Genomic DNA, 13776 nt, shown 5'->3' on the forward strand with positions numbered 1-13776 from the left:
CCACAAAGTCAGTGTGCCAAGCAGCGACAGCCCTTAAGGCTGAATAACACACCTGATACTCTTGTAATAGGTGACTCTATTGTCAGACACACTGACGTCCCGCTCACCAGGCTGAATAAAGAGAAGGTCATGATGAGCTGCCTGTCGGGTGCTAGGATCCGCCACATAATGCAAGCACTCAGGTCACTCCAAAGCAAATACAAATATGACTCAGTCATTGTACATGCTGGTGTGAATGACCTGAGATGTACCTCCCTGGACTACATGAAAAGAGACATAGAGGAGCTCTCTGATCATGTAGCCCAGGCTGGTATAACCCTGACCTCGAGCAGCATCTTACCCTCACCTAGAATGATGCCACAGTACAAAGACAAAATGATCGATTTTAGCAATTGGCTAAAATTTTGGTGTCATTCAAAGGGGATCCAGTGTCTGTCAGCCTGGGATGACATGCTCAACAAGCCACGTTGCTTCACTAGGGATGGCTTGCACCTGTCACCACTGGGCTTTCGGATATTGGCAAAGGCTTTTGCCACCCCCATAGTGCCTTTTTTAGGCAAGGCTCAAAAGTCAAACCCACCCCATAGTCAGCACTAGGAACAAGAAACTAAGGGTAATGCTGCTTAACGCCAGAAGTCTTAACCTCAAGATGCACGCACTCGAAGCCTTCCTCAGTATGGAGAACATCGATATCTGTGCAGTGACAGAAACCTGGTTCAAGGCTCCAGAGAGCACCCCAGCACTACCAGGCTATACCTCATATCATGCTTTTCGGTCCCAAAACCCGGACCGAACCACAAAAGGAGGGGGAGTTTCCATATTTATCAAGGATATCCACACCTCCAGGTTAGTGGCATTGCACGAAGTATCAGAGAACATCCATGTTCAACTAACAGTGGGCAAGACTGCTTTTCAGTTTATAGCATCCTACAGACCACCCTTTCAAAGTCAGGAATCCCACTCGGCTTTCCTGAAAACATTGGAGAACATGAAGATCTCTCCGAACACCATTATATTGGGTGACTTCAACTACCCAAACATTGACTGGGAGCACTACTCAAGCCCCAGCACCTTAGCCCAAAGGTTCCTGGAAATTATAAACTCAAATGCTATGGAACAACTAGTCACCACTCCCACAAGAGGGGACAACATACTAGACCTGATCATTACCAACATGGGGACTCTATGCTCCACACCAGAAGTATATCCCTCATTGCTAAGATCAGACCATAAATTAATTTCACTGGATGTCCACATCCCGACCCCACCCCCAGCCCAGAAAACCACAGTGAAAAACTTCTCAAAAGCGAACTTCTCACTTCTCAAAACTGAAGTGGAATCCTTCAAGGCACCAGGGCCAGTGGAAACTACGGCCCAAACTGCAGAATCCTATGTAAATGCATTCTACGGACATCTCCAGGAATGCATGGATCATGCTATCCCAAACAAAACCAAGACCAAATCATCCAAAGGCAGGCGTCCAGTCTGGTGGACCCCTGCCATAAATAAACTGTACAACAGAAGGAGGAAGCTACTACATGATAGACCAAAATCCCTAATAGGGAAGGCATCTCTGATCAGTACTAGCAAAAAATTACGATCCCTCATAAAATCCTCCAAGGCCAGCTTCGAGAGAAAAATTGCACAGGACACCAAAGACAATCATAAGGCTTTTTTCAGTTATGTTAGGAACCTGGGATGCAACTCCCAGACTTGTTCTGAGTTGATTCTAAATGACAAAAAATACACTGAACCCACAGACATCGCCAATATCCTGGCAGACAGGTTCTGTGCAAACTTCTCCACCCCCTCCCCCCCAAAAGAGCAAGTATCTATCCAGGCAGAGGGCTGCTTCCCAAACATCTCTGATGCTCAGGTGAAGGCTGCCCTCTCCAAAGCAAAAAACACTGCTTCCATGGGACCAGATGGCGTCCCAGGTTGCGTCCTACATGAACTCCAAGAGGAACTAATCCCTCAAATAAAACAGCTATACAATCTCAGCCTTACTACAGGATATGTGCCCACAGAATGGCGTACAGCAACAGTGGTCCCACTCCACAAAGGTGGAGCCTCTATGGACCCTGGAAACTATCGCCCCATAAGCCTGACTAGCTTAGTCTGCAAGGCTATGGAGAGGATCATCATGGAGCTCATAAACAAAGACATTGGGGACCTACAGACACTAGATAATACCCAGTTCGGCTTTGTCAAGGGCAGATCCTGCCTTTTGAACCTGGTTGACTTCTTCAAAACAGTCACCAAAGCCATAGATGAAGGGAAGGTAGTCCACACAGCCTATCTGGACCTTGCAAAGGCATTTGACACAATAACCCACTCGGGCATCATAGATAAGCTATCCAGCTTAAATATAGACCCCTATGTCACAAGATGGGTCGCAAACTGGCTCAAAGACAGAACCCACAGAGTGAGAGTTGCTGGAGCCATGTCAGACTCGAAACCGGTCACAAGTGGCATCCCACAGGGTTCTATCCTGGGACCACTCTTGTTCGGTATATACTTTTCTGAGGCACAGGCAAACGTGGAAGGACTATGGCTCACCAAGTTTGCAGACGACTGCAAACTGGGCGCCAAAATCGACTCTCCAGCTGACACAAACATCCTTCAAAAAGGTCTCACAGAGACAGATAACTGGTGCCAGTGCCATGGTTTAAAGCTAAATGCCAAAAAATGTATAGTCATACCCTTTGGCAAAAACAATGTGCCCACAAATTACCACATAGGCGGAAACCCATTAAGTACAGAGAAAGTTATTAGGGACCTGCGGACCCAAGTTGATAGCAATCTCTCCTTTGAAAACCACATTGCCAAAGTGGTTAGAAAGACCTTCTACATAGCCCACCTCATCACGAAGGGTTTCACATCTAGATCAAGAGAGGTAATCGTGCCCCTTTATTCATCCCTCATCAGGCCCATCACAGAATACAATACCCCTTTTGGGATGTACCTTACCCGACACCTGCAGCAATTAGACAGACCCCAAATGTATCTCACCAAGAGGATCAAGGGTCTCAAACAGATGCCATATGCTGCTCGGTTAAAAAAACTCCAGCTCTATTCAGTTGCATACCACCTACTTCGAAGCGATCTATGCCTGACATACAAAGCTATGTCAAATCCAGAATTAATGAACATGTTCCACCTCAGTAAATCTAAATCCCTGAGAACCACACGCTCGAGGGACTTGAACCTCAGCACAGAAATAAAGAGAACTTGCTGGAGGGACAGGTTCATAACCCAGAGGCTCCCTTCGCTCTGGAATAGAATTCCAGTTCATGTGAGGCAGAGCACCTCACTGAATCTCTTCAAGAAGAATCTCGATAGGTGGATGGGGGATTGTAGGTTTGACCCAGGGATTAATCCCATGTCACTATTAGACAGAGGCACAGTAAACTAAACCTTAAAAAGGGCACAGTATACTCAAATCAAGGGGTGGCGTAAGCCATACAGAATCGGGCTAGGTTTATAATTGCCCCAGGGCAGATAGCCTAGTATGAACCTATGAACCTATGAACCCTCTCTTTCCAGCTATAGCTTCCATACATACATTTAAAAAGTCCTTAAAATACATTTGTTGAAGTCATGGCTCTGCAACTGCTACAGTCCATGTTGTTATTAGGACCCCCACTTTTTTCACTCTATTTCCTATTTTCTGTACTTATCAATCACAACTTCATCCCATACTTCTAGTCTCCCCACATTTCTTATTATTATACCTATCAGTACCTTACATTTCTTTACTTATTGACATTTACTGCACTGTTATAACTTGTTGATACTTGTGAACCTCTGCTATCTCTGAAAAAAAAAAAAATCTTTCTTTTTTCCCACTTTTCTGAGATTTAAAAAAGTTCAGTTACAGGCTTGCTGTTCTTGAACTGTTTGTAAGTTTCTGTGAGGCCATTTTTTGCTTGGGCTAAAGGGAAGTCTCTCTGTTGATCAGTGGCAGTGAAAAACATTGAGCAGCCTGCCTGCCCCTGTGGGAGTGGTTACTGACTTGAAACTGTAGTTTTATTGGCCATTTTGGGTCAATTCCAAAACTCCTTCATCTTCCTCTCTTAACACCTGGTTGCCTCGTGGTTTTGGCATCTTTTCAGGCTTGTTGGCTGTTGGTGAAGCACCCACCAAGAGGAGAAAACGCTGAGAGAAGAAAGGAGCCACTTTTGAAATTTTAAGTATTTTTTCTCTGTTTATTTGCTAAGTTTTTCTGCATAGCCACCTATTTTGAGCATTTTCTGGCTTGTTAAACTTGATTTCTGCATTAGTAACTGTATTTAGAGCACAACCTAGAGCTGTTTACTGAATTTCCTGTTTGCACTTATTTTTAAAATCGTTTTTTCTCAAAACTTGCATTTTATCTGTCTTTGGCCTAGCACTCTTGTGTGGGGTCATTTACTGCACTGTTATAACTTGTTGATACTTGTGAACCTCTGCTATCTCTGAAAAAACAAATAAACAAAAAAAAATCTTGCTTTTTCCCACTTTTCTGAGATTTAAAAAAGTTCAGTTACAGGCTTGCTGTTCTTGAACTGTTTGTAAGTTTCTGTGAGGCCATTTTTTGCTTGGGCTAAAGGGAAGTCTCTCTGTTGATCAGTGGCAGTGAAAAACATTGAGCAGCCTGCCTGCCCCTGTGGGAGTGGTTGCTGACTTGAAACTGTAGTTTTATTGGCCATTTTGGGTCAGTTCCAAAACTCCTTCATCTTCCTCTCTTAAAACCCTCTTTTGCATGGTTTTGCACGTTTTTGTGCATAGCGCAACAGCGGGCAGCGCCGCCTAATTGGGTTTAAACTATTCCTTGCTCCACAAAGTCTGCTCTTCACTTTTTCCCTTAGAACTGCTCTATCTCTCAATTTAAACACCATATTCTCATTCTAAGGCCCTTCACTGGTCCAATTAAGTAATCCTACAAGTTAGCACTATTAAACCATAAGCACTACTTACTCTTATACTCTCTACGATTACCCTGTCCTCTATTGGTCCGTCTTAAATTCAGTTTCCCTATATTACTCTAGCATGTCCAAAGGTCAGTCAATGGTTTCCTCTCCAGTCCAGCTGGTGAATCTGGGAATTTTGAGGCAATGTTACAACTGTCTCATGTACACGGACAACCCTCTCCTCCTCCAAACAGGTTCAAATATATGTGAGAGATGCAACTATTTAGCCAAACTGGAGGCTGAGCTCTCTCATCTCAAAACTGGTGAAACCAGTCAGGAGGAGAAGGTAACCTCATACAACACAATTCCAGTATCACATAGTCCCACCACATCAGCAAACCAAACACATAAATACACAAAAACATACTTGGAGGCTCTAAATAAAAATCTACCTAAGCAACAGAGACCTCCAAAGCAGACATCCAAGCAAACGCTACCTCAAAACAAAACATACACAACACATAACCCACAAAGTCAGTGTGCCAAGCAGCCACAGCCCTTAAGGTTGAATAACACACCTGATACTCTTGTAATAGGTGACTCTATTGTCAGACACACTGACGTCCTGCTCACCAGGCTGAATAAAGAGAAGGTCACAGTGAGCTGCCTGTCGGGTGCTAGGATCCGCCACATAACGCAAGCACTCAGGTCACTCCAAAGCAAATACAAATATGACTCAGTCATTGTACATGCTGGTGTGAATGACCTGAGACGTACCTCCCTGGACTACATGAAAAGAGACATAGAGGAGCTCTCTGATCATGTAGCCCAGGCTGGTATGACCCTGACCTTGAGCAGCATCTTACCCTCACCTAGAATGATGCCACAGTACAAAGACAAAATGATCAATTTTAGCAATTGGCTAAAATTTTGGTGTCATTCAAAGGGGATCCAGTGTCTGTCAGCCTGGGATGACATGCTCGACAAGCCACGTTGCTTCGCTAGGGATGGCTTGCACCTGTCACCACTGGGCTTTCGGATATTGGCAAAGGCTCTTGCCACCCCCATAGTGCCTTTTTTAGGCAAGGCTCAAAAGTCAAACCCACCCCCATGGACAGCACAAGGAACAAGAAACTAAGGGTAATGCTGCTAAATGCCAAAAGTCTTAACCTCAAAATGCATGCACTCGAAGCTCTCCTCAGTATGGAAAACATTGATATCTGTGCAGTGACAGAAACCTGGTTCAAGGCTCCAGAGAGCACCCCACAGCACTACCAGGCTATACCTCATATCATGCTTTTCGGCCCCAAAACCCTGACCGAACCACAAAAGGAGGGGGAGTTTCCATATTTATCAAGGATATCCACACCTCCAGGTTAGTGGCATTGCACGAAGTATCGGAGACCATCCATGTGCAACTAATAGTGGGCAAGACTGCTTTTTAGTTTATAGCATCCTACAGACCACCCTCTCAAAGTCAGGAATCCCACTCGGCTTTCCTGAAAACATTGGAGAACATGAAGATCTCTCCGAACACCATTATATTGGGTGACTTCAACCACCCAAACATTGACTGGGAGCACTACTCAAGCCCCAGCACCTTAGCCCAAAGGTTCCTGGAAATTATAAACTCAAATGCTTTGGAACAACTAGATACCACTCCCACAAGAGGGGACAACATACTAGACCTGATCAATACCAACATGGGGACTCTATGCTCCACACCAGAAGTATATCCCTCATTGGTAAGATCAGACCATAAATTAATTTCACTGGATGTCCACATCCCGACCCCACCCCCAGCCCAGAAAACCACAGTGAAAAACTTCTCAAAAGCGAACTTCTCACTTCTCAAAACCGAAGTGGAATCCTTCAAGGCCCCATGGCCAGTGGAAACTATGGCCCAAACTGCAGAATCCTATATAAACGCATTCTACGGACATCTCCAGGAATGCATGAATCATGCTATCCCAAACAAAACCAAGACCCAATCATTCAAAGGCAGGCATCCAGTCTGGTGGACCCCTGCCATAAATAAACTGTACAACAGAAGGAGGAAGCTACTACATGATAGAGCAAAATCCCTAATAGGGAAGGCATCTCTTATCAGTACTAGCAAAAAACTACAATCCCTCATAAAATCCTCCAAGGCCAGCTTCGAGAGAAAAATTGCACAGGACACCAAAGACAATCATAAGGCTTTTTTCAGTTATGTTAGAAACCTGGGATGCAACTCCCAGATTTGTTCTGAGTTGATTCTAAATGACAAAAAATACACTGAACCGACAGACATCGCCAATATCCTGGCAGACAGGTTCAGTGCAAACTCCCCCCCCCAAAAGAGCAAGTATCTATCCCGACAGAGGGCTGCCTTCCAAACATCTCTGATGCTCAGGTGAAGGCTGCCCTCTCCAAAGCAAAAAACACTGCTTCCATGGGACCAGATGGCATCGCAGGTTGCGTCCTACATGAACTCTAAGAGTAACTAATCCCTCAAATAAAACAGCTATACAATCTCAGCCTCACTACAGGATATGTGCCCACAGAATGGCGTACAGCAACAGTGGTCCCACTCCACAAAGATGGAGCCTCTACGGACCCTGGAAACTATCGCCCCATAAGCCTGACTAGCTTAGTCTGCAAGGCTATGGAGAGGATCACCATTGAGCTCATAAACAAAGACATTGGGGACCTACAGACACTAGATCCTACCCAGTTCGGCTTTGTCAAGGGCAGATCCTGCCTTTTGAACCTGGTTGACTTCTTCGAAACAGTCACCAAAGCCATAGATGAAGGGAAGGTAGTCCACACAGCCTATCTGGACCTTTCAAAGGCATTTAACACAATACCCCACTCGGGCATCATAGATAAGCTATCCAGCTTAAATATAAACCCCTATGTCACAAGATGGGTCGCAAACTGGCTCAAAGACAGAACCCACAGAGTGAGAGTTGCTGGAGCCATGTCAGACTCGAAACCGGTCACAAGTGGCATCCCACAGGGTTCTGTCCTAGGACCACTCTTGTTCGGTATATACTTTTCCGAGGTACAGGCAAACGTGGGAGGACTATGGCTCACCAAGTTCACAGACGACTGCAAACTGGGTGCCATAATCAACTCTCCAGCTGACACAAACATCCTTCAAAAAGGTCTCACAGAGGCAGATAACTGGTGCCAGCGCCATGGTTTAAAGCTAAATGCCAAAAAATGTATAGTCATACCCTTTGGCAAAAGCAATGTGCCCACAAATTACCACATAGGCAGAAACCCATTAAGTACAGAGAAAGTTATTAGGGACCTGGGGACCCAAGTTGATAGCAATCTCTCCTTTGAAAACCACATTGCCAAAGTGGTTAGAAAGACCTTCTACATAGCCCACCTCATCACGAAGGGTTTCACATCTAGATCAAGAGAGGTAATCGTGCCCCTTTATTCATCCCTCATCAGGCCCATCATAGAATACAATGCCCCTTTTGGGATGTACCTTACCCGACACCTGCAGCAATTAGAAAGACCCCAAAAGTATCTCACCAAGAGGATCAAGGGTCTCAAACAGATGCCATATGCTGCTCGGTTAAAAAGACTCCAGCTCTACTCAGTTGCATACCACCTACAACGAGGCGATCTATGCCTGAATACAAAGCTATGTCAAATCCAGAATTAAAGGACATGCTCCACCTCAGTAAATCTAAATCCCTGAGAGCCACACACTCGAGGGACTTGAACCTCAGCACAGAAATAAATAGAACTTGCTGGAGGGACAGGTTCATAACCCAAAGGCTCCCTTCGCTCTGGAATAGAATTCCAGTTCATGTGAGGCAGAGCACCTCATTGAATCTCTTCAAGAAGAATCTCGATAGGTGGATGGGGGATCGTAGGTTTGTCCCAGGGATTACTCCCGTATCACTATTAGACAGAGGCACAGTAAACTAAACCTTAAAAAGGGCACAGTATACTCAAATCAAGGGGTGGCGTAAGCCATACAGAATCGGGCTAGGCTTATAATTGCCCCAGGGCAGATAGCCTAGTATGAACCTATGAACCTATGAACCTATGAACCTATTTGCTAAAATGTAATAAATACTCACTGTTGTTGCTATTATATGAATTTATGTCATATGTTTAAATAATGCAACTTGTCTTTAATGTACTGTACTGTGTGAACTCAAACTGAACACAATTATTGTGCATGCAAATGTTATTTGTGGAGCTTTTCTACCCAGCCATCTGCTAAAAAAGGACCCGTGTCCAGTTGGACATTCCCAGTAACCAAATGTAAAATAAATAAATAAATAAAATAAATTACCTATCATATCTGATGGAAGGCCATCAGTCACTGACAACTGCTTATCAACCTGTTCCCCCTTCATAGTCCAAATTATACCTGGTCAGCAACAGCCGAAAAGGTGTCCCTTTCATGGTCCCAACTGAAGTGGACTGCCGGGCAAGTAATATTATTCCTAAATACCTGCAAGCCTAATGATAGTTATGTGTGATGCAATATCCCTCTTAACAATGGCATATCTACCCTCTGTCTGGATACTGAACAGATCCTTGTCACTATGAGGAGGAGCTGAAGTTTCAAGATATCCTACAACTACCATGATTTTACCCATAGTATTCTTATTACAAAGACTTCTGTTCTCCACTCTGTCACTGTGGATAAGTCAAACAGAACATTCTCAATATGGTTACAATTTTGCCCCAACACCTTGAAATGTACTCACACCATTGGTTTCTCCTTTTACATGTGAAATCTATTGTTAGAAGAGTTATACTGCTCATCATTGTTTCCTCTGTAATCATGTGTAATGCTAGGTACTCCATTTTACTTTATTTATTTATTTATTTTGCATTTGTGCCATTCTGATTTCTGGTTATATAGTGATCACTTATTTTTCTCATTTCCTCAGCAGTACTATACTCTTGATCTTTAAGCTAGATTCTGGTATCTTCAGGCAAGTTTCTAGCTGCTTACTCCCTTATTTTAAGGTCCCCCAACATTTTAAACTTAGTTATTTGCAATCCATTCATCCACATATTAAAGTAACTGAAATCATTGATGCAATCTAATTTTCTTCTATATTTCCTAAAATCTCTCTTACTAGCTTTTTCAGTAAATTTAGAACACCGGACAAAACTTGGTTTACTTTATCACAATCACAGTAAACTTTAGTATGCAATATTCTTGACACATGCATTGACTTATCCAAGAGCAAGAAAGTTAATAACCTAACCCTCTGTTCCTGGTCAATTTAGTGCTGATTACACATTGTTCAAATGCCAGATTAAAGACATTAAAGTCACTTCCTTTACACTCTGCAATGTGTTTCAAGTGCTTCAACTGTGTCAGAACTATCCAAGCTAAAATAGAAATATTTGCATTTGTACTTACTTTACACCACAATGACTGCTATTTGTGAGGACTTTTTAAAGCATTTATTTAATTTGTGCCAAAAATAATTATTTCTATGTTGGATTTTCTACTTCTTCTTGCCTACAAATCACCTTGCAAAAGGGTGCATTATCAAGGGGCTTATTTGCTTGGTAGTTAATTGATGTTTGTCATTTAACCTGCACTTGACAGTTGCTTTTGCTGTGCTTTTACATTAAGAAATTCCAGGATCATCCATCTTCTAGCAGATGCTGTTTATCATGTCTCTTTGATTTGGGAAACACTCCAGGGTACTTAAAGTGCGGTTGTTTATTGACCAGGGGACATAGGAGTCAGTTTTCATGCTTTTTTTTTTCACTGCTATAAATCAGTCAAGTTTGCAAGGCTTTTCTGGGAATTCAATAAACTCAGTGTAAACTTGGTGCAAAGCCTACATGGAAATTATGCATTAACATAATGAGTAGCAATGCTAATCATATATTCATGCTGCTCGTCACACTTACATGAATACAAGCAAGGTTTCATAGCCAGCAACAGTGTTGCCTCTAGGAAACTGTGCAGAGCAGCATGACCACAGAAACACAAAGCATTCAAGTTTGCCTATGAGTAAACCTGCTCTGTGAGATTGCATGGACAGCAACGATGACTAACTAGGGATGAGAATGCTACAATAACAGCAGTAATAAGACTTTAAAGAAAAGTGTACTGAGTACAATATACGATACACCAATTATTTGCAGAACAAAATAATGGGAAGATGGCAAATGGCAAGGGAAAATACAAGGAAATGTACACTGGGCAGGGAAAGTGTGCTGATAAAAATGGGCACACACATGAAAGACAGGAATGAATAAACATGAAGATGGCACAATAAAGGCAATATCCCCAAGATAGAATATGTCAATGGATGTACAAGTCAGTAGTATAACATTAAGCACATATGAAGATAGCATAATACGTACTGCTATTTACACCTCCTGTGTGAGTATAGTATACCATCACACATGACAATATATATATTTAAAAGTCAACTAAGATTACATGTAAATGAAAGTGAATGGTTGTGACATAAACATCACTGACAAGCTCAATGGACAGGACATTTACCAAGGATTGTATGTACAATAGTGGATATGGGCATACTCTGAAGATCTGCAAAATGACTTGGTTGAATATGACTAACATGTCACCATAGCTTTCAACCAATCAGGGACACATAGCAACAGACTCCTGGACAAATGTAGACAGCAACAAGCATAATCCTGGACACTTAAAATATTATAACCAGTAATCTGTGGCACTGACAGAATGTTTGAATATAACTTACTATACATGTTCTGCAGAACAGAAATGCACAAATGTAATGATTATCAGTATTCTATGAGGGGAATTCACCACCCCTTACCCAAAAATGACCACATTTGGAGGGGTTAAGAAGGACACTGTTAAAACTGGGTTGAAATCAGGGGCAATCCTGGCCAGTTGAAAGGTTTGCATGACATGTAAGTCACAATCCTCAACTGCAAGAATCAAACCCATGACATCAGTGCTGTCATTGAGCTGTGTATTTACTAGGTACAACACAGAAATACTTATCATACAAGCATCTAGTAGAATGCCTTGAAGGGAATTCTGCACTGTCAAGTCCTAATGGGTTTGCATCCCAAAGAACAGCTCTGTATGGCCTACCAGATGTGTGGGAGCTCTCTGTGTCAAACCAATACATTTGACTAAAGAATCCATGTCTGATGCATTGGCAATATAGATAACAACACATACAAACAACACACTATTATGAGTGGATTCCCTACAAACAGCTAGGTATTGTATGCATCTGCCAAATGTAATAGAAATGGAAATTGTTAGAACCATCTGCAATTGATGTGCAAATTAAGAAGCGGTCTGTTATAATGAAAATCCTTCTATGCTGCACAACTTATAGACAAATGTATGGCATCTAAGTCCAAGGAAGTCATTGTTCCACTGTATTCAGCATTCATCAGACCCATCATTGAGTACAATACCCTATTGTTATGTACCTAACCAGGCATATCCAACAATTGGAACATCCACAGAGGTTCCTTACTAAAAGAATACAGGGCATAAGTAAAATTCCCAATGGAGACCACCTCAAGGCCCTGTCCCTGTATTCTGTCTTTTACAGGCTTTTGAAGGGAGATCTATGCCTGGCATACAGGACATTGTCAGACTCCACTCTGATGGACCTTCTGCATATCTGCAAAACAAACAGCACCAGAATTACTCATTCTAAAGATTTAAACCTTGCCTGCAATATAAATAGGACCTGCTAGATGGACAGGTATGTATCCCAGAGACTACCACGTCTATGGAACAGGCTCCCTATCCATGTGAAGCAGAGTTCCTACCTAAGCCAATTTAAGTGCAACTTGGACAACTGGATGGGGAACCAGAAATTCATCCCTGGTTTCACACCTATATCTCTAATGGGCACAGGCAACCTGTAAATGGTTCATCTCCCAGGACCATGCTTACACCTATCAAGAGTATCAGAACTTGTTAGAGATTTGGGATGCATGGCTAGGCTTAAAATGTCCCTTGTGGTCATTAGCCTAGTAAACACCTATGAACCTATGAACCAATGAACAGTACAGCAGTATGGGAGACTGATGGCAATGCATCAACTATGCTCTGGTGCACAGAAAGTACAGTAATGCGAAGCCAAGTGTAAATGATCATTAATGCTGTCACTGTGATATTGTACACTTACTAAACAATACATGCCACACCCCCTATAAGTACATGTAAAACCTCAGCACATGTGCCACACAATCACTGTCTGCTTGACATTACCAGTGAAAATATTAAACTGCCATAAAATCCTGACATACATCCATATGTGCTCATGCAAACTATAATGTGGTAATACTAATATGATGTAGTTGTATGTCAGTGATGTAGTACAGTCACACTATAGCCATACCTATCCTACAATTGGACTTCAGGTTATACATTAACTCCCCAAATGATGTAGACATCCTACAGAAAGGCCCCATTGAGACCAATGACTGGTGTCGAAACCATGGCCTTAAGCTTAATGCCAAAAAATGTGTCGTCATCCCCTTTGGGAAAAACTCAGTTCCCACTAATTACCACATTGATGGGAGCCCACTAAACACTGAAGGCATTATAAGAGATCTGGGGACACAGGTTGACAGCAAATTCTCCTTTGACCACCACATTGCCACTGTGGTCAAAAAGTCCTTTTATGTGGCACATCTCATTACCAAAGGTTTGCATCCAGGAGGAAAGAGGTCATCATCTTTCTCTCTACTCTTCTCTCATTAGGCAATCATCGAGTATAATACCCCATTTGGCATGTACCTCACTAGATGCATGCAACAGCTGGAAAGGCCACAAAAGTACCTCATGAAGAGGATCCTAGGCCTTAAACACAGACTCAAAAATCTCCAGCAATTCTATGTCTCATATCATCTACTAAGAGGCTAT

Source organism: Protopterus annectens, chromosome 3.part0, assembly GCF_019279795.1.
Source record: "Protopterus annectens isolate FY-2018-M chromosome 3.part0, PAN1.0, whole genome shotgun sequence".
Lineage (NCBI taxonomy): Eukaryota > Metazoa > Chordata > Ceratodontiformes > Protopteridae > Protopterus > Protopterus annectens.